Source organism: Protopterus annectens, chromosome 11.part0, assembly GCF_019279795.1.
Source record: "Protopterus annectens isolate FY-2018-M chromosome 11.part0, PAN1.0, whole genome shotgun sequence".
Classification (NCBI taxonomy): domain Eukaryota; kingdom Metazoa; phylum Chordata; order Ceratodontiformes; family Protopteridae; genus Protopterus; species Protopterus annectens.
In genome coordinates, this window is record NC_056745.1 from 45,495,827 (window position 1) to 45,515,525 (window position 19,699).

General features: G+C 40.6%; 1 long non-coding RNA gene across 2 annotated transcripts in view; it reads right to left on the bottom strand.

Annotated features, from left to right (window-relative positions):
• LOC122815157 overlaps positions 1 to 19,699 on the bottom strand; it is a 413,630-nt gene that overhangs the window by 198,558 nt on the left and 195,373 nt on the right. For both annotated transcript variants that reach the window (XR_006366934.1, XR_006366935.1), the window contains exons 2-3: positions 2,973 to 3,011; positions 2,634 to 2,798 (exon numbers count right to left, since the gene is read on the bottom strand). This is a non-coding gene — a long non-coding RNA (uncharacterized LOC122815157). The remainder of the gene's footprint in view (positions 1 to 2,633; positions 2,799 to 2,972; positions 3,012 to 19,699) is intronic.

Consider the following 19,699-nt stretch of genomic DNA (forward strand, 5'->3'; position numbering starts at 1 on the left):
GCTACAAAAACATAAAGAGCTGAATTACATGCTAATTACCCAGTCCAACATAGCAGAGCTATTCAGGAAGTTATAAAGCAATCATGTACACTCAGTGCTCACTTTTGCCCTGAATTCCAAAACCATTTGGAACACATTTACAAAAACATGTTAGGGATTGCTGCTTCTGTCATTATGGTGAATGTGCTACAGGCTTTAACTCAAGGTGCTGCTGACAGACCTTGGACAAGAAGAAGAAGAAGAAGAAGGGTGTTTAGACCCCATTTGACTTATCATGGACAACATGATGCAGTAACTGCAGAGAGATATATAGGGTGGACAGGAAAACACTAGAGGAACTATGCAACGTCAGCCAACTTCACCTGCGGCCTCAAGGGAAATTGTGGTGAACCCATCCCAGTGGAAACAAAGGTATGTGCAGCATTACACACACTAACTACTGGTACTTCCAGAGACTCACATGGGATATATTAGGGGTGTCACAGGCATCAGTTTCTAGAGTATTATATCAGTTTTTAAATTACGTGCTACAGCATGCAAGGGATCACATCTGTTTCCCACACACCCCACAAGAAAGAGAGCAAGAACCATACAGGAATTGTATGCAGTAGCACACTTCCCTGAAGTGCTGGGGGCCATGGACTGCACACATAGAAATAAAAACCTAAACCAGTGAACAGGGAAGGAGATACATCAACAAAAAAGATACCACTTTATAAACTGTCAGGTTGTCTGTAATGCTCAAAGGATAATCTACAAAGCATGTGTGTATACAGGTAACCCAGACAGTTTTCACATCTCAAGCATATAGCACACATTTGAGCTGTACACAAGGTTTGCTGGGGTGACTTTCCACAAGGGCATCTAGTAGGGGATGCAGTTTATGACCTGGAGTTCTGGCTCATGACACCCATTAGAAACCCACATAATCCCAATGAGCAAGGAGTCAGTGAGGTCCCTGCTCATGCTAGGAATATCATAAAACATGTGTTCGGATTGTTCAAATCAAGGTTCTGGTGTTTAGACACATCAGGAGGCGCCCTGCAGTACGACCCAGCTACCTCTGCCCAAATACTGACAGTCTGTGGTATGCTACAAATTATAATTCTCAGGAGGTACCTTCAACAAGGACAGCAAGGGGCAGGAGCACAGTTTGAAGGAACACAGGCAGAGCCAGAAGCAGCACCAGATACAGATGAGGAATCTGAGGGAGAACCACCAGCTGCAGATGGTGCTGGCAGATGGAGGCATGCACACTATGCCCCTAGCTCTGGGCAAAGGATAGCACACACAAACATGAGACTAAGATCCCACGCACATGCAAATATGAAAACTGTTATCTGTCAAACTCCACAACCTTTACTTAACCATGTAATAGTTGTGTGCTGATAGCATCAGACAAGGCCAACCTCTAAGGGCATGATTTGTACCTGCAGTAATGACAAAATAAGTGTGGAACCTATAATGAAAAATAAGCATTTTATATAACAAAGTACCCTCATATGGAAATATGTGTATGCTACTAAGCAGAGCATTTGTCTGAGGTGTACACACTTATGTCAGTAGTGGTTTATATAACTGATGTTTGAAATATACAATATATATTCTACCCAATAGTATACATCATACATTTCATTTTACAACTGTCTATAAACCATGGAAAAGGTCAATTATACCACATTTGCACAGGTATAGCAATAAGCAAGACTGAAATACCTACCATTTTGATTGCATTACTTATAGTACTAAAACTGCAGTACAATAAGATTCAACAATTTTATAACCAGTCATTCACAAATGAGTATGAATAAAGTCAATCAAAATATCTATTCATAAAAGCTTGTGAACAAGCAAACCGCAGCTGTCCACTGCGTGCATCAGACATATGTGCAACCCTAAGTCACAAAGACGTGTAAAGGGCAGGGCACAGGCATCATCGTTTGTACATTGTGGTGAGGGTGGTGGTGTTAGGAGTATAAGGCTGACACCAAAGAAAGGACTGTGTGCGAGTAAGAAATACATGTATTTATTAAAGTATACAGTTGTCAGGGCCAGTAACAAGAGACATAAAGCCATACCTCTCATCCTCTTAGTGCAAGAAATCTGGACAAAGCCTGACAAAATGGGGGGGGGGGGCAAATGCCCAAAAATAGGGACAGATTTTAAATATTGGTCTTATAAGCTTAGAAAGTAGCTAGAATAACAGGGTTTGTTTCAACACATTTTCTGAAGGATTTGAAGTTTGAAATTCAAATGTATAGCATTATTTAGTGACTTCAATCCTCAGATCATTCCAGTGATTTGCCAGAAAACCACAAATTGTATGAGAAACAGACAAAAAATATGAGCTAAAAATATGGATATTCTGCAAAAATCTGGACAGTTGAGAGGTATGCATATAACACTCAACAGTACTGCTTAGACAGCTTGCATGTGTGGGAGATGGTACAGGCAGGCCTCCTCCAAGCATCTCTACCAGCTGTCCTGTGTGGCACCTCGCCCTCAAGATGGCTATGGGGAGAATCAACCAGGTCTAAAACTGGAGTAACTACACTACACTGATCAATTGTATCACTCTCAACCTGTCCTATAACAGAAGGGTTCATGGCAGGGGTGTGAGTAAGCATACTTACTGCGTCCAAAGTATGGGCAGAGTATGTGGGAGCCACAAAGTCAGTGTCAGACTGACTCTCTGCACTTCCTAGAATGTGCTTCTTCATCACTACCATCATCATTAGGGTCTTCCAATACTTTGACATCAGGTAGTAGGCATTCCACAGTGCCACTGCCAGGATCATCTATGAAAACAAGCAATAAACAAAACAAAGAGAGTAATAGGAAATGAAAATTATCAAAACTTTGTTATACGAAAGGCATGTTAAACTATAATAGATGCTAAAGCAATACAAATATTAGTCTCAGATCTAAATCTATCTTATATACACTGATAGCAATAAAAACGTTTTGCTTACCATGTGCAGGTGGTCTTCAAGACTGCAATCCAGATGTCCCTGCATTTAAGGAAGGGAGAGGAAAGAAGGCTGATAATTATCACAATGCAAATGAAACAAGAAACAGAGAGCAATCCTCTTTACAAATGCAGATTAAGAATCACCTCATACAAATGCACTGACCAGGTGAAATCCACCTCCCAGACATCCTCCTCTATCTCTAGTGTTACACTGTCTAACTTGCACTAACCACTGGCTCTAGATATATCAGACATATAAGATATTCAGACATAAAGATATACAGAACGATACACTATTTGAACATTGCATACCTGGAGGTTCTGCTTGAGACACTCTGAGTCTGGTGTCCATATCAGCACCAACATCAATTATTCTGTGTGAACCCACTGCTGAGCTATCTGGATCTCTGCTAGCAGGACCCCCCCCCCCCAGTAGGCACAGGCTCCCTGTGTAACTGCATCACACTCATTTCACTTGCCTTGTGTCATACCTGCTTGTGTCATATCTGGGAGTAATTCCTATGCCCCCCCCAGTAGTGAAGTCATCGGCCACCTGCTGCCATATCTTGTCTGAGGCAGATTTGGCATCTCTACCTCTGTCTAAGAGAAAAGCTCTATGGCAATGGAAGGCCTGGGTAATGACCTCATTTTCTGCATCAGTGAGTGGTGGCTTGAGGGGTATAGATGTCTTGAGTGCCATATCCCTGTATGAGCTGAAACAGAAAACAGAAGCAAAAATAAATGTATAATACACAGACAGGGTGACTGCAAACGTAATTACGCATGAATGTATGCATTCATCATGCACACAGTAACTGAAAAGGTAATGCACCCTATGGCTACACACAAGGTAAGACAACCCTCCCCTACAAAATTCATAACATAACAATTATAACAGTTCTGGAATGAGGACAACAGCTGTGTAACTGTGTAATGCACTGCAGCATTAATAACTGAAAAAGTGAACGGTTACCACCGAACGACCAAGAAAAAAGAAAAAGACTAGTAACCAGAAGGCACAACCAGGATTCTTCTATAAAATAAAATAAAATAAAATATATTATTTATTTATGACCAAACTGATTAAGTGCTTTTATTCTTAACACAAACAGGACTTCATCGCAATCAAACCATATCACCAAAATGGCCTTTTTATACAAAACCAATTAAGTAACCACTTATCCAATTCACCTACAACAGTGGAAAAAATCATTACACAGCATATATTGAAATTCAAACAAAGTCTGTCACACACAAATTACAAAGCATAAAACTTTTAAAACTTTCAACTGATTAAAAATTGTTCACCCTCATAATTAAAACAGACTGAATAGAAGTATATTCATTTAAACCTGGGGTAAGAGGTAGCTTGCAATTGTAACTGCCATTTTAATTCTTTGTTTTCTAGCAACACTTTGGCATCCCCACCCCTTGGATTATAGCTGACTTGGTCAATAATAGAAAAAGAAAACTTAGTAAATGAGGAACAAACTATTGTATGTTTATAGAAGGCATTATTATTTTTGTTCTTAGTATCATAAAGATGTTCATAAATATGCCTACGTAAAGTTCTCTCTGTTTTCCCTATGTAAAAATTGAACATCCTTCACAATGTAGACAACCCATTTAAACAATTAACATTTTACAAAAAACACCTTAGATCTTAGGGTATTGTTTAAAACAACTTCCTTTTCACATATATAAGGGCACTGATTACACATTCCACCTTTGGTAGTATGAAATGTTCCCCTACCCCATTTTCTCATGTTAAAATTACCTTTATCAAAAAGTCTTTACATTTTTTTCCAGTCTTCTATGTAAACAAAGGTTCTTTTCCAACTATTCCAAGAATGTTGGAGTTGGTTTTGAAGATACTCCCCTAAAATATCTTTAACTGTTGACGTTTGTCTGTAATATTTTAACACTATGGCATTCACATTTTTTTTCTTCTGGGATTTCTCCTTGTTCATTTTTGTTAACCCCCTGTTGTAGCCCTACCACCAACAGGGCAAATATTTCTTTCCCCGTTCACCCTGAACATATTCCCTAATACTTTTAAACATGGGAAGGGGGCAATTTCTATTTAAAATCATTTTAGTAACTTTGTCACATTCTGTTTCCAAGTCAGCCCTATATGAAGTCATCCTAGCAATTCCAATATATTGTCCCCATGTGCACTGATGTGATGGGCAGGCAGGCAGATATCACAACCTTAGCACATTCTTTGGACTACATATGTAAAAATACCTGATCTCACCACAAAGTAATACTGCACTCTTCTTCAATAACTGCTCAAATTCCTAGAAAATAAAACCTACCTAATTATGTCAGGTACCATTCTTTACAAACCTTTGTAATGCAGACAAATGACTGATATACTTTGGCTATGCCAACAGTAAATGATAAAGAAAATGCAGGCAGATAAACCCATGCCTGTATTGGACACTGCAATCCATCTTTAATGTTAAACTAAAAGCATTCTGCAAAAAACAGCAACATACCTTGGCAAGAAAGCAGTTCAGAAAGTAGATAAATCTCATCAAAGTGTATTTAATGATATCGAGCTCTCTGGATTCAAACAGTCTCACCACTACGATACAAGTTCCTTAGCTATTACCATTATGTAGTACAGATTCAGCCCTCTGAGCAATGTGAGTTTTTAAATGCAGTGTTAAATTGTTAGCATTCCTGAATACCACACTCTGCACTAAGTGCAGAGAAGGTAAACATTGTATAAGGAGCTACATGATTGCTCTGTAAGGGCATGCATTCAGAAGTGTTACCTGCTAATGGCATGCAGGTGTCAATGATTAGTCTGACTGCAGGAAAGATTAGCTGTTTCACATTCCCCCGTTTGATGCATACTTACTTAGGGTGTGCTAGGGAGAACAGACTTACCAAAAAGTCTGAAAGTACATTGACTGAGTTAGGAGAGCAACATCCTTAACATTCAAATGCTGTTTTTATGTCCACTTACTAAGGAATGTTGTGCAGATTCAAGAGAGTACATTACTCATTGATACAGATACCATATGCAAGAAAAATTATATAGCATTGCTGTTGGGAAAGCACAGATGAGGGAATGAAGCACCCTAAATAAAAAAGAGGATTGCAGCTGTAGTGTTAGCACTCTTTAATACTGCATGAGTACATGAGTATCCTAACTTTTGCCAGTATCCCACTCATCCAGACATGCACTGGCAAATGGGAAAGGACAACTTTCAGAACTTGTTTCTCTTGCACTTTCAATATGACTTGATAAAATGTCACATTTTCAGTACACATACACACTTTTACTTCCTGCTAATATATGTCTGTGTATGTGGAAAATATGGGAAATTATCTCAAATGATTGTTCTTAATACTCTGGTTTGATTATTCAAACCCACACAGGTTACAGTTGCAAGATAACAATGTTGAGGAAACATCGGAAATCTACATTTAAAGTACTTGTTTCAAAATGTGTCCTTATTTTATATTTTCCTTTATCTTTTGTGAGCCATTTGGCATTGTAGTCTGTTGACTGGCAGCGGTCAGTAGCAGTGAATGGCAGTTCACTTCCTAAGATAAAAACTGCCAAATTTAATTTGGAATGCCATCAGTACTGCTATTCAGACTGGCACTGATGCACTATCCTCAGCACTTTGTACCATAATGAGTGAAGAAATTCAACCTGTGACATACCTCTCTCTGTGGCATAAGTTGTAAATGAAGTGAGCTTAGAGAAACAGTACAGGTGATGCAGGGTTTGAAATTTGTTTGCAAATCATTTTACTGAGGGAGGTCATAATATTGACATTCATTTTCATTTATGAATGTGCTGTGATGGGGAACTCAAGTAATCACAGTACTAGGTAAACCTGACAGACAGATATGTCATTTGAAATTATGTCACTATTAATTGTGCTTGCTATGTGAAAATGATAGCATTTCTGCTGTTCCCTATCACCTTTGCCTTTATCATGGCATTACCTAAAATCCTTATACTCTGAGACAGAAAAGATAGTAGTGATGTGGGAAGGAGATGTGAGAAGGCTAATTGTGTCAGTGTAATGCACTAGTTGCTGTGCTCATTGCTAGATAAAAACTTTTGATTCATTTCATGTTCCTTTCAATTGATATCCAAAACAATTGTTGTAATATTTTTTTATTATTGCCTTCTACATTTGCATGGAGCTTGCCCTCAGTAGTGCGAATAAGCCTCGAGTCAGTGCATGGCCATCAGCGCCCAGGACAGTAATGACTGCAAATAATGCTAGTGATAGATGTCCAACTCTGTGACACAAGATTTAAAAAAAAATGAGCTTAGAATAGGTGATGCTGGTTTTGAATCCTGTTTAAAGGTCATATTTCAATTATTCTCAATACGTATTCCTTTTTATAAATGTACAATCTGCATTTACTCTATGCTCAGCAAGTGTACAAGCAGGGTTCACAACTAAAGGAAAAAAAGTGAAAATTTTAATTTAGATTCTTGTCAATATCACAAACAAGCCTGGCATTACTGTGTGGCTGTCAGCACTCCAAAGAGTATTGACTGCATAAAATGCACCTTTTAGCTCTCTGTGTCTGTGGAACAAGCTGTAAATATACTGATTTTGGAGAAAACACAGATTTGCTTTAGGGTTCAAATCATTAGTAAGAATATTTGTGATAATCATATAAGCTGCGAGGATAGGCATACATTTTGGAAGATGACTTACACATCCTAAGTGTTATGTGTTAAATACTGAATGTGTTACATATAGTTCTTGTGACTTGTTGTTACTAGTGTGTTGTATTAGTAAATCATCTATTCTTCTTGATAATGACATTTCCTATACGATGTCAGAAATAGTTTCTATAATATGAGAACAGATATTTAGGAATAGGATAAATGTTGCCATTACCTAAACCGTTCATCAGCACTGTAACACAAGTTAGGATGTTGCAAGCCAATGTTGAAAGTAGTTTTCATATTTAATTTTTACTTTTATTAAAATTTTGTATCATTTGTTACTCTGTTGCCTTTTGCATTTGCAGTTTGCTGAGCGCTAAAGGAAAAATATAAATAATTTCATTTGGACTGCCCTCTGTAGTACAAACACACCTGGCAATGGTGCACTGATATCAACACACTCTGGACAGTACTGAGTGGAAAAATTCCACTTGTCACACAACTAGCTCTGTGGCAGAAGGTATAAGTGAAGTGAATTATATGAAACAAGACAAATGATGCAGGGTTCAAATGCAATTAATCATTAATTTTACAGAGGGTATCCGAACACATATTTACACACATTTTTTATCACTGTGCTGTGTAAAACTCAAGTATTCTCAGTAGTGCTAACAGCATGTTTGCTGTAGTCCATCCCCTTTGACAGTATTTCTCACTAACTGTAAGTGTCTGCTGATGTGTTTCACAAAGTACATTTCTGATATTACAAGGAAACATGAGAAGGATGAATGTGTTACTTGAATGCACTTTCTTTCTCTGGTCTTTGCTAGATATACCCATTTACTGAATTAATTTTACTGTCAGTTTTTTCTCCATCATATTTTACTTCTAATGCCTTTTGCATTTGCGTTGTACTCAGCAGTGCACAAACATGGCTTGCTGCCTAAGGAAAAAAGAGAAAAATTTAATTTGGCCTGCCTTCAGTAGCACAATAAAATCTGGCAAATGTGTGCTTTTGTCAGCACTCTGAACAGTACTAAGTGGAGAAATTCCAGCTGTCGCATATTTATCTTTGTGGAACAAGGTGTAAGTACAGTGTGTTTAGATAAAGAATTCAGATAATTAAGTGTTTGAATCCAACTAACACATACTTTTACAAAGGGTGTCAGAATCCCATTTCTCACAAAATTTTGATTAGAAATGTTGAACAAATGAGAATGACATAAACATGTTTACTGCAAGCACTGTATCAGTAATGCTTGCATAACTAAACTATTCTATTTAGCATATTTCCTTAATGCTTCAGATATAACTTCAAGATAATGTTTGTACAACTTGTTAATCGTGACAATGATGATCTTTAATTTAAAATGCACTTGCATACTTATGATGTCCACAATAGTTTTGTTATAATTGTCATAATCTATCACATATTCTAACTATGTGTTTAGTACAGTGTCATGTGAAGTATGTATATACCTTACCCCAAGCAAGTCATTCATCTCCATCTGAAATATTTTTATAAACAGAAATATTGGCTTTTAGTCAGGAATTCATCCCCAGGACTACTTAAAATCATACACATACAGACCTCTCTGAATTATATCTCCATCCATTCTAAAATTAATATATCGCTAATTAACATGCTAAAAAGGAAGTGAGAATTAATAAGGTAAGTTTACATTTTTGCATTCTTTACTCCATGGGTTTGATTCCCAGATGGTAAAACACACACAATTGTGTGATTCCCAGTGTCAAAGTATGCTACACTTCATCCTGCTTATCCTTACGAACAGCAAGGGTTACAAGCCAAGGCATTATACATTTCATTAATGGACGTTGGAACATGTGTTAATAAGCTGAGCATCACACAAGGCAAATCTCACTGCTATGTTTCACTCCTTTAGTGCTATTTAATGTAAGTACTTCCAAAGTGTCTGCCAAGGAATCCATATGCTTGCAATTGCACAAATGCAGTTGGCAAGGTTGTGCATCTTTGCGCACAACCTATTACATAAAAGATCTGAACTGAGCACCAATTCAGACATATATTGCTAGGTTGATGTCTGCAGACATGAAGGCAATTGAAAGAATGGTGCTAACTTTAAAGCGCAAAGGTGGGGTTGTTGAAGAGCCCAGGATTTTTGTGGCATTCCTTGTGAAGCAGTATAGCTATAGGCTACTGCGGGAGGATTATACTGGGTGTCAGTATAAGGCTGAGGCTTGGGATAGCTTGGCCAAGGCTGTCTCCTGGCAAATCCCATTCCATGCACTGGAGAACAATGCTGTCACCACTATAGTGACCTGAAAAGGCACAAGCAGGATCTCCTAAGCTGATGGGAGGATGAATTAAAGACTGCAAGCACCCCTCAGTTGTGTAAGTATACTAACCCATTACTGATATAGCTTGCATTAGATAGCCAAGACAGTTATTCACTATGCTTTTATATGTGTTCTTATAAAAGATAACAAACATAAAAGAGAATAAAATCTGCCATTGCAGACTAGTAAGCAGCATACAACTTGTACCTGTGGTATACTCCTACGCATAGTTTTTCTTGGAGAAACCTTCCAGTCCTTGAACAAGGATGCCTGTATGTTTACCTTATTTCCTTGGCTGTCCTTAGATAATTAGCTAGGTTAGCAGAGTGCCTTGGATTCTCCCCCGCTACTTTAAATTCCAGTTGAAGGTTTCCTTCCCTTCCCCCACCCCCAAGTGATTGCTCAGGTACAACACACCAAAGGTTTTAAAAACCCTGGATGCCATATTTGCTCTAATTGCAGCTGAAAGCCCTCCAGGTGTAGTGTCTCTAGTATGTGACAGTATTTTTCTTTTTCTCACTGTTGTATTCCACACTGTAAACTCACTGTCCCTGCATAAAGTAGTACAGTAATTTCTCTCTAAGGTAGCTTTCCAGTTATTTTTTATTTTTGCTGGTGTAGTTTATATTTGGATATTAGAAGCTTATGTTTTTGTTTTTGCTTGCTCCCAGTTTCACTAAACCTGATTCAGAGTTCCTCTAAATGATAGTGCTGAGGTAGAAATGCTGTGTTTCTTTTTTAAGTGCTGAATGATATTTATGGTAAATTGGTGAAACTGCTACATTGTTGCCATATTAGGTTCATAAGTTCATAGGCTAGTACTAGGCTAACTGCCCTTGTGAGCCATTTTAAGCCTAGCCAGTTATCCCCTGTGAGATTCAAACCCTGTACCTTGTGTTTGTAAGGCAAACACCTTAACCATTAGGCCACCCCTTGTCTGGTAATAGTATATTCCAGCTAGTTACACTGCTGCTACTGTATATTCTGTTTCTGTAAGTTAAGAATGCAAAGTCCTCACCTCATGGAAAACATCATATATAATTCCACTGCACAAAGAAGGCAACTCCTTAGAGCTCACCAACTATCGCCCAATAGCAATCCTATCACCTTTATCCAAAATATTAGAAAGAGTTGTTCATACTCAACTAATACAGTACCTCCAGAATTACAACCTACTCTCCATATCCCAGCATGGCTTTAGACCTTCCCATAACACCACGACAGCACTACTATCATTCACCAACATAGTTAACCACCACAGAAACAAGGGTCTATTTGTTTCGTCCATATTCTTAGACCTATTAAAAGTCTTTGACATGGTAAACCACAGTCTGCTTCTCGATGGCCTATCCACCCTTACTACAAGTCCCTCCTCTATAGCATAGTTCAACAGCTACTTTTCTGCCCATCAGCAAGCAGTCCTATGACCCAATTGTCCCCCCTGTTACCAGTAACCATAGGAGTCCCTCAAGGATCCATCCTTGGCCCATTGCTGTTCTCTGCATTTACAAATGAGATCTCTTCATCCTCTCCCACTGCCTCAGTAGTGCAATATGCAGATGACACTACCCGCATATGTGCTGCCCTTACCCTTAGTTAAATGCAAACCCTTACCCAAAATAACTTCACCCTAACTGAAACTTGGTTCACTAACATCAAACTTCTTCTTAATTCCCCCAAAAAACAAACTAAATCTTTTTAGCCCTGGCAGAGCTCGTCCCCTAAATAACAATTTCACCATTAGCTCCAAAGAAAACATTCAAATCAGTCCAACCACACACACTAAACTGCTAGGCGTAGAAATAGACAACCTGAGGTTTGACATCCACATAGCACAAACCATTAAGAAAGTTAATAAAAAACTTGGTCTCCTCTACAGGAAAAGTTTATGACAAAATGCACCAAAGTAACCATCGCAAGGACTCATCTTCTATCCACCCTCATCTATGCCTCTCCCATCTTGACCAATCTCTGCCAAACTGATCTAAATAAAATGTAATCTTGCTACAACAAGATTGCCAATTACTGAAGCCTCATATAGGTCCCACCACTGTCTATCCCTTAAGAAACTCAACTGGCTTGAGTTGCCTCATATACTTCTACTCAATCAAGTCTCTATAGCACACAAACTCTACTAAATTCCTGAGATAACCCCAGCACTTCAGCACCTAATTCAGCCACACATTCCCTCTACAGCCTTAAGACCTAGAAACCAGAACCTCATAACTGTCATCAAACATAAAAATGAAGCTGGTAAGTCCCTCTTTGTCAACACCATTGCCAAAACCTGGAACACACTACCAAGCCAAATAACTTTTACCATCTTCTTTAGTCAATTCAAAAACTCCTGAAAACCCACTATCTAAGTAACTGGCTATGCTCATGCCACTCACCAGGCTAATCCATACCAAGAGAATTTGTCAGGGTACAGCTATGTATAAACAGTTTCTCCACTGAAAGCTTCCAAACCTGAGTACATTTACCTTACAAAACTTATAACTGCAAAAGAAAAAAAAATGTACCTCTGATTGTCTACTGTAAGAAATATTAATCACTAGCATGATGTCCTGTTGTGTGTATATATGCTATATGTATGTTTGTTAATCACTAGCATGTGTCCTGATGTGTATATATGCCATATGTATGTATCTTCTAGTTCTTTTTACTCTCATGTAATGTATTGTAATGTGGAGCTTTTCTCCCCGGGCCTCCGCTGAAAATGGACCTGTGTCCAGTTGGAATTTCCTGGTAAAGAAATGTAACATAAATAAAAACATTTCTGTACTGTACAGCTGCAGAGGAAATAGCATCAAACTGTGAGGTGCACCAGGAGAGAATAACTCTCCTCAGAGAGGCATGGGATAAGTATGCTTCAGGTCCAAATGCAAGCCAGAGGAGTATTTTCAGACCCTTCTTCTCTAGCATCCTGACCAGGCTTACCTCGAACGTGACATCACGCAGCATGCATGCCTTCTTCGATAACTCGTGCTGCTTGCATTAGGCAATGAGAGCACCAGCTTACCTGTTGTGGGTTTAATACACACAAGTAGTTATCATTACAGGGTAGTATTTCTAAAACATTAACAACAATAATTAATGCCAGGAGTCATTCAATTACGGCAAGTGCAATTTCCACACGTGACTGCATATATCCTCTACAGTACAGGAAAATAAAGGCTGTTACCTCTTATATCCTAGCGGTGAGATTTGTTTATTTTATGACACATTAATACATTCCCATCATATCTGGATGTGGCAAAGGTGTATAAAAGTTATTTTGTCATATTTGTTTATGTACTGAAAAAATAAAATAAGGTGACATGCCATGGATCTAATTCTCATTTTTTTTTTTTTTTTTTGGTCTCCCCGCACCCAATCTCTCTCTCTCCTTTTCTAATTTCTTAAAATTCTGCTGTTTGCATACCTTGCTGCATAAAACAGAATGACCAACAGTACAGAGAAATAGACCAACCACTGCATCTCAGCCTGTCTTACCTCCACAGATGGCAGCACAGACACCCAGCATTTTGGGTTCATAACCTGTCAGCATTGCCTCCACAACTCTTACCCTACCTGCTCCACCTGTGTCAGGTAGCTCTGCTATGGGTGCAATGGCACCCTCTGGGAACAGTAAAAATGGAGGTGGTGATTTTGTCACCCAGAAGGAATCGACAGGGCTGGTGTAGGACTTAATAGATAGGAGCCTCTATGCTCAAATTGGCAGGGTTGGAAAGGTCCTGCATTGCACTGCTAAACTGATGCCACATCTGGCACTGACCCTGATAACTGGCACAGGAGACAGTGATGATAGTTCTGAGGGTGAGGACTGCATTCTCACTTTTGTCAAGCTGGATGTGGGTGCACCTCTGATATCCCCTACCTATCCACAATCATGGTGTCTCCCAACCTTTTGCATCCATCACCATTCCTGTCTGTCTTGTATGTCCTGTATGTCTGCATCTGCTTCCTAACCTACCCTACCAACCTAACCCTGACATTCCTAAGCCCCTTCCCCAACATTCCTCTCTCTATAGAAAAATACAGAAAATGGACATCTGTCCCACAAAATACATGCCAGGCATAGCTCTCCACTTCACCTATGTGGCTTCTTGACACACTTCATTTGGTCCAATTGGCTACACAACAATATTCTGTTGTTGTCACCCATCACTGGTGTAGTGACTCTCCAAAGTTATGAAATTCTTTGTACAATTCTACATTTATATTCTGAAGAACTGGATAGATATGGTGCTTTCCCATCATCCTTCAAATTCTGTATCATTTCCCCTGTGTCCCACCATCTACTTGCCCCAACTGTCTAACTGTCTAATCAACCCCTTTTTCACACATTTAATCTGATCAAAAAGTACAAATACACACAAAACACATGGCCAAAAGTGGTCCATAGAAAAGCCTTCAGTTTTTGTCTTAAGCATTTGCATGGTGGTTGGCACAACAGTGCTGAGTGATGGTAAACACTGTTCAAACCCCTGTGGCAAAAGCTGAATATTTGAATTTCAGCTGCAGTAGTTTGGTTACTTTCATGTAAATGTGCTTAAATCTGATGCTCAGTGGGAATACAGAGTAAAGACAGACTAAAGGAAGTACTGTGAAACAGTTACTGCAACAGTTATTACGCCGCTGGATGAAATTAACTAAAAGTTCCCATGTTGCATGTTCATAGGTTCATAGGTACTAACTAGGCTATCGGCCCAAGGGCCTACATAAGCCTAGCCAACAAGGTTCCCTGGCTTACGCCACCCAAGAAAGTTATTTTCCTGTGCCACTGTCGAGCAGACACACAGAAGTGATCCCTGGGGTGTATTTCCTATTTCCCATCCACTCATCAAAATTTTTCTTGAAGAGTGCTAATGAAGAACTTTGCTTGACATAGACGGGTAGCCTGTTACAGAGTATGGGAAGTCTGTGGGACAGGAATCTATCCCTCCAGCATGTCCTGTTTATTGTGGTGACAAGGTTTAGGTCCCTAAAGCATGTAGCTCAGAGGGATTGGGATTTCTTGGTCCCTAGAGCATGTAGCTCAGAGGGATTGGGATTTCTTTATGTGGAGCATGTCCAACAGCTCTGGGTTTGACATAGCTTTATATGTTAGGCAGAGATCACCTCGGAGTAGGCGATATGCTACAGAGTAAAGCTGGAGTTTTTTGAGGAGGTCAGTGTAGGGCATTTGTTTGAGGCCAGTAATCCTCTTTGTGAGGTACTTCTGTGGCTTTTCCAGCTGCTGCAGATGTCTTGTGAGGTACATTCCAAAAGGGGCGTTGTACTCTATAATGGGTCTGAGTGTCGAGTAGAAGGGAATAATGACCTCTTTTTCCTGGATGAGAACCCTTTTATGATGATGTGTGCCACGTAGAAGGACATCCTGACTACTGTGGCGATGTGACTATCAAAGGAGAGACTACTGTCCACCTGGGCCCCAAGGTCTCTTATCACACATTCAGTGTTAAGTAGATTGCTGCCTATGTGGTAGTTCATGGGTACAGAGTTTTTACTAAAGGGGATAACACTGCACTTTTTGGCAGTGAACTTGAGGCCATGGCTCTGACACCAGGCATCTGTCTCAGCGAGGCCCTTCTGTAGGATGTCCACATCATTTGGGGACTTAACTATGGCTCCCAGTTTGCAGTCATCTGTGAACTTCATTAGCCAGAAGCCTTCTGTGTTAGCCTGTACTTCAGAGAAGTAGATACCAAACAGGAGAGGTCCCAGGATGGAACCCTGTGGTACTCCACTTGTCACTGCTTTGAGGTCAGATTTGGAGTCTGCAACTTTTACAGTGTGGGTTCTGTCAGTGAGCCAGTTGGCAACCCATCTTGTGACGTAGGGATTTGTACCTAGTTTAGTGAGTTTAGCTATAATTCCAGAATGGGGGATGGTGTCAAAAGCCTTAGCGAGGTCAATATAGGCTGTGTGAACCACCTTACCCTCATCTACGGCTTTGGTGACTGCCTCAAAGAAGTCGGTCAGGTTCAGTAGGCATGATCTGCCTTTCACAAACCCGAACTGGGTGGGATCCAGAGTATGGAGGTTACCAATGTCTTTGTTTATGAGTTCCATGATGATATGTTCCATGGCCTTGCAGACCAGGCTCATCAGGCTAATAGGTTGATAGTTCCCGGGACCAGTGGTGGCTCCCCCTTTGAGGAGTGGGATAACTGTTGCTGTGCGCCATTCAGTGGGCACAAAGCCTGATGTGAGGCTATTACTGAACATGGTGCTTAAGTGGGGAGCCAGTTCATTCTGAAGTTCATGTAAAACGCAGCCTGGGATGTTGTCCGGTCCCATGGATGCTGTGTTTTTGGCTTTAGAGAGTGCAGCTTTTACCTACGTAGTTGTGATTACAGGGACTCTGCATTCTTCCTGTATAGATATGGGTCCTTTAGGGGGTGAGGGGGGGGGTAAAGTTAGCACTGAACCTATCTGCCAGGATGTTGGCAATATCAATTGGTTCTGTAATTTTCATGCCTTTGTGCTGTAACTCAGAGCAGATCTGGGTGTTGCCATCGAGATTCTTGACATAACTATAGAATGCTTTGTGGTTGTGCTTAGAATTAGTGGTGATTTTGTTTTTGTAGCTAGCTTTGGAAGATCTTATAAGGGAGCTCAGCTTCTTACTGAGGCTGACCAGAGAGCTCTTCCACTCATGGGATTTTACTCTCGTTTGCAACAGTTTCTTCCTTCTGTTGTACAGTTTGTTTATGACAGGGAACCACCAGATTGGCTTCCTTTTTTTGGAGGATAGCGTCTTGGTTCTGTTTGGGATAGCACGATCCATGCACTCGTGTAAGTTCCTAAAGAGTGCATTTGTATAGGATTCAGCATAGGTTCATAGGTTTATAGGTGTGTACTAGGCTAATGGCCCTGGAGCCTTTACAAGCCTAGCCCATAGAAGTGCCCTGGCATCGTGCTGCCTGATGTTAGTTCCCAGTGCCTCTATCAAGAAGAGCCACTGGAGTGATCCCCTGGGTGAACTTTCTATTATCCATCCACTCATCAAGATTTCTCTTGAAGGATAGCAAGTTGCTTTGCTTGATATGCATGGGAAGTCTGTTCCAAAGCATGGGCAGTCTCTAAGTGAGGGACCTGTCCCTCCAGCATGTTCTGTTGATTGTGGTAATGAGGTTTAGGTCTCTGGAACGTGTGGTGCGGAGGGATTGGGATTTCTTTAGATGTAGAATTTCTAACAGAGTTGAGTCAGACATGGTTTTGTAAGTCAAGCAGAGATCGCCTCTAAGCAGGCGATATGTGATAGAGAATAGCTGGAGTCTTTTGAGTCTGTCCGTGCAGGACATGTGTTTAATGCCTAGGATCCTCTTCATGAGGTACTTCTGCGGCCTCTCCAGCTACTGCAGGTGTCTAGTGAGGTACATGCCAAATGGGGCTTTATACACGATGATTGGTCTAATGAGGGAACAGTAGTGAGAGATGACCTCATTTTTCCTGGATGCAAAACCCTTAGTAATAAGATGTGGCACATAGGATGTTCTGACCAATGTGGCAAAGTGATGGTCAAACAAGAGGTTGCTGTCAACCTGTGTCCCCGATCTCTTATAACGCCTTCAGTGTTCAGTGTCTCCCATCGATGTGATAATTAGTGGGAACCGAGTTTTTACCAAAGGGGATGATGACGCATTTTTTGGCATTAAGCTTAATGCTATGGTTTCAATACCAGTCATTGGTCTCAGTGAGGCCTTCCTGTAGGATGTCTGCATCACTTGGGGAGTTAATAATGGCTCTCAGCTTGTAGTTGTCTGCAAACTGGGTCAGCTAGAGTCCCTTTGTGTTGGCCTGGACTTCTGAGAAGTAGATGCCGAACAGGAGAGGATAAAGGACCGATCCCTGTGGGACTCCACTCGTAACTGGTTGGCAGTCTGACTTTGAGTTTACTACTTTCACACTGAGTGTTCTATCTGTGAGCCAATTTGCAACCCACCTAGTAATATAGGGGTTGATGCCTAGTTTGGTGAGTTTATCAATAATTCCCGAGTGAAGAATGCTATCAAAGGCCTTGGCCAGATCGAGGTAGGCTGTATGCACTGCCTTACCTTCATCCGCAGCCCTGGTAACTGACTCAAAGAAGTCAACCAGGGTGAGTAAGCATGATCTCCCTTTCACAAAGCCAAACTGTGTGGGGTCCAGAGTTTGGAGATTTCCTATATCTTTGTTAATTAGGTCCATGATGATGCGCTCCATAGCTTTACATATCAGACTCATCAGGCTAATGGGGTGATAATTCTCAGGGTCTGTAGTTGCTCCCCCTTTATGGAGAGGGATGACTGTAGCAGTGCACCATTCAGTAGGGTTAAAAGGCTGTGAATGAACAGGGCACACAGATGTGGTGCCAGTTCACTTTGCAGTTCATGTAGAATACAGCCAAGAATATTATCAGGTCCTATGGAAGCTCTATTCCTGGCTTTGGGCAATGCAGCTTTAACCTGTGCTGCAGTAATGCAAGGTGCCTGGCATTCTTCCGGTATTGTGATTGGTCCTTTGGTTGGGGAGGGGTAAAGTTGGCACTGAATCTGTTGGCCAGTATGTTGGCAATATCTGTTGCCTCAGTATAAGAGTTGTGCAGTAACTCAGAGGAAATCTGGGTATTGCCATGGCCATTCTTAATATAACTACAGAAGGCTTTGTGATTGTTTTTACTGTCTGCTGCAATTCTGCCTTCATAGCTGGCTTTAGAGGATTTGATGGGGGGGGGTCTCAACTTTTTGTTAAGGCTAATAAGGGAGTTTTTCCAGTTTTTGGACTTCACCTTTTCCTGCAACAATTTCTTCCGTCTGTTGTAGAGTTTATTAATGCAGGGGACCATCAGACTGGCTTCCTTTTTTGGGGGGAGAGCATCTTGGTTCTGTTTGATATAGTTAGTTCCATGCATTAATGTATATGTTCATACAGTACATTGGTGTATGATTCAGCAGTTGTGCAGTTATTTTCCACTGGCATGGGTGTCATGAAGTTAACCACCTCTGTTTTTAGGAGTCCAAAGTCAGCTATGGAGAAGTTTTTCAAGGTGGTTACCTTTGCAAGGGGTGTGAGTGAGATGTGGATTTCCATGGTTATTAGTCTATGGTCGGATCTGACCAGGGAGGGATTGACTACTGGTGTTGAGCTACGGTCACCCATGTTAGTAATAACCAGGTCAAGGATGTTGCTTCCTCTCGTGGGCGTCAGAATGAGCTGGTCCAGGGTATTGGAACTGATGAATTACAGGAAGCTTTGGGCCAGTGTATTGGTGCTTGAGTAGTTTTCCCAGTTGATGGAGGGGTAGTTGAAGTCTCCTAGTATGACAGTGTTGGGTTGGACCTTGATAGATTCCAGGGTGCTTAGGAACAAAGAATGAGAGACTAGGGACATGGTTGGAGACCTATAGCAGATTATGATCTGGATCGCCGTCTTACCCAATGTTAGTTGTACCTGAAGTATCTCAGATGCCTTATGCTGGGCTACTAGTCTGGAGGTGTGCATATCCTTTATGAATATGGAGGCACCACTGCCTTTGGAGCTTTGCTCCGTGTTTCAGAGCTGAAAGGTGTGGAATGAGTTATAGCCTGCCGCTTTAAACCAGGTATCCATTACAGCACAAAAGTCAATGTTCTCCATTTTGAGGAGTCCTTCGAGTGAGTGCATCTTGAGATTTAGACTTCTAGCACTAAGCAGCATGACCCTCAGATTGCATTCATTTATAGCTGTTATGATGGTAATTTGGTCTTTGGAACACTGTG